Source organism: Rattus norvegicus, chromosome 1, assembly GCF_021556685.1.
Source record: "Rattus norvegicus strain SHRSP/BbbUtx chromosome 1, alternate assembly SHRSP_T2T, whole genome shotgun sequence".
In the NCBI taxonomy this organism is placed as follows: domain Eukaryota; kingdom Metazoa; phylum Chordata; class Mammalia; order Rodentia; family Muridae; genus Rattus; species Rattus norvegicus.
The window spans coordinates 162095788-162098587 of NC_141534.1; the positions used below are offsets into that span (position 1 = coordinate 162095788).

Here is a 2800-nt window from a genome sequence, read left to right on the forward strand (position 1 = left end):
AGGAAGAGGAAGGAGAAGGAGAGGAGAAGGAGAAGGAGAAGGAGAAGGAGAAGGAGAAGGAGAAGGAGAAGGAGAAGGAGAAGAAGAAGAAGAAGAAGAAGAAGAAGAAGAAGAAGAAGAAGAAGAAGAAGAAGAAGAAGAAGAAGAAGAAGAAGAAGAAGAAGAAGAAGAAGAAGAAGAAAGAAAGAAAAAGAAAACACACTCAAGAGGAGTAGATGGCAGGGATTCATCAAACTCAGGGATAAAATCTGTCAATTACAATCAAAGGGAAAAATACAAAGAATCAACCAACCAAGGCTGAGTTTCCCATAGCCACTGAATGGATGGCATAGCAGGTATTCCACCCCTAGAGGAGGGCTAACAAGGGATGTTCCACTACTAGCATTGATAGTTACTATAGCTGTAAAGCTTTTTTTGTATATTAATGTAGGTTTTGCTTTATGTTCCTTTCTACCAAGTTTGATGACTCAATGATAAATGGAAATAGGATGTGTCCAAGAGGCAAGAATGTGTTCTTCAGCAAAATTATCATTCTGTGACCTTCAGGACAGCCCTTCAGGCTGTGGGAAAGAACTATGAAAACTTGAGTTCAAGAATACATAAATCAGTGTACAAGCTGTTCTTCACAGGATTTCACAACTATACAAAATATACATATTCAATATCAATTATATGAGGAGCTTCATGAACTCAAAAGAACAGAGGCAGCTGCACTAATGAGGCACTCTCTCAGAAAGATATTAAGAAAAGAGATAAGGAGGGTTAGGGAGTTTTGATCTCAGGGCAAGATCCCACCCAGCTAAACTTAGTGTTTGTGCTTACAGAAGCAGGCAGACTTGTGAGTTCAAGATCAGTCTAGGTCAGAGTGAGTTTAAGTCCAGGCATGGTGGGAGTGGTGCTCTTAGAGAAGGAGCTCACCCAGCTAGTTTTTAATCTGTGCTTACAAAGGCAGTCAGTTCTCTGAATTCATTTGCTATGTAAAAAAAATGGATTTGCTGTCCTTTTCTAAGAATCAAAATGCTGATAATCAGAAGGTAACCAGGAAAAAAACAATTGAACTGATATGTAAATAGAAGACTTGGCTTTGATCTGCAAGACACAAGCTGTCTTAAAAGCTATTGCAGTTATTTATTTATTTATTTATTTATTTATTTATTGAAATTTGTCTGGATAAATTCATCTGGACTAAAGTCAGAAAACCCAAACTATTTTTTTCTAATGGGTTTATTGACTTTGGTTGGAAAAAAAACCCAAGAATTCTACTAGCAGGTTTTATGACTTTGGTCAGAAATTCCATGAACTTTTGGAATTTTTCTAGTGGTTTTTTTTTTTAACAAAGTCATAAAAAGCTACTTAGAGAGCTAAAATAGCTCATTTAAAATTATCTTCTAGTGGGTTTTCTGACTTTTGTTGGAAAACCCAAGAGCTGTCTTAAGCAGAGAGCTGTCGCTAACAGAAAGTGTCTAGAGAGTCATCTCAAGGCTACAGAGCTGTCAGCTTGCGTTTCAAACCAAGTCAAGGGTGGTCCTCGGCAAAGAAAGAGATAGTTCTTTGAGAAAATCAACAATATAGACAAATCCTTAGCCACACTAACTAAAAGGCAGAGTGAAGGCAGAGAGATAATTACCAAATTAACAAAATCAGAAATGAAAACAGATATAACAAAGAACACTGACTAACTTTTCCAGAGATCTGTAGTTCAATTACCAGCAATCACATGGTGGCCCACAAACGTCTGTTATGGGATTCTATGCCTTCTTCTAGTGTATCTAAGACAGCTACAATGTACTCATCCACAATAAATAAATAAATAAATAAATAAATAAATAAATAAATAAATAAATAAATATTTCTTTTATAAATATGATCATCTCATTAGATGCTGAAAAAGCCTTTGACTAAATCCAATATCCCTTCATGTTAAAAGTCTCAGAGAGATCAGAGATTTATAAGGGGCATATCTAAAACAATAAAGGCAATTTACAGCAAGCCAACAGTCAGTATCAAATTAAATGGAGTGAAATTAAAGCAAGACCACTAAAGTTAAGACTGTTCACTCACCCCACATCTCTTCAATATAGTACTTTAAGTATTAGCTAGAGCAAAAGACAACTAAAGAAGATCAAGGGGACACGATTGGATAGAAAAAGCCAAAATATCACTATTTGCAGATGTGACCCCAAAAAACTTTTATAGAGAACTTCATCAGCTGACTTCAGCAGAGTGGCTGGATCAAAATTAACTCAAAGAAATCAGTAGTCCTCCTTTATACAAATGATAAATGGCCTGAGAAAGAAGTAAGGGAGACAATACCCTTCATAATAGCCATAAATAATATAATATATCTTGGTGTAACTCTAACCAAGCAACAGAAATACCTATATGACTAGAATTTTAAATCTCTGAAGAAAGAAATTAAAAAAATATCAGAAGATGGAAGGCTCTCTCTTGCTCATGGGTTTTCAAAACTTGAATATATGAAGCATCTATGACCAAATTTCCTTTGATCACTCCTTTTCTAATATTTCTCAATTTTAAATTATATTATCAACTTTAAATTTTATTGTGAAATTATTATGGGGAACGAAAGCTAAAACATAAACATGAATGTACTACTTAAATTTGTCAATAGTGAAAACAGAAAAGTTACTGAAACCCAATGAATGTAGACAGAAAAGTTTATCTATGTTGTTTGTCTCTTAGTCCTTACCCAGGTGTTGAAAAGAACAGCTTTGGAAAGGCAAACACTGGTTGATAAAGAAAGGGAGGTGATTGTAAGGTTTTTTTTTTTAAAAAAAAC

General features: G+C 34.8%; 1 non-coding gene across 1 annotated transcript; it reads left to right on the top strand.

The window, feature by feature from the left end:
• The first annotated feature begins 1359 nt into the window (after nucleotides 1–1359).
• On the top strand, nucleotides 1360–1423 carry LOC147996883 (U7 small nuclear RNA). The gene has a single exon (XR_015655730.1). It is a non-coding gene; the product is annotated as a U7 small nuclear RNA (small nuclear RNA).
• Nucleotides 1424–2800: the final 1377 nt, after the last annotated feature.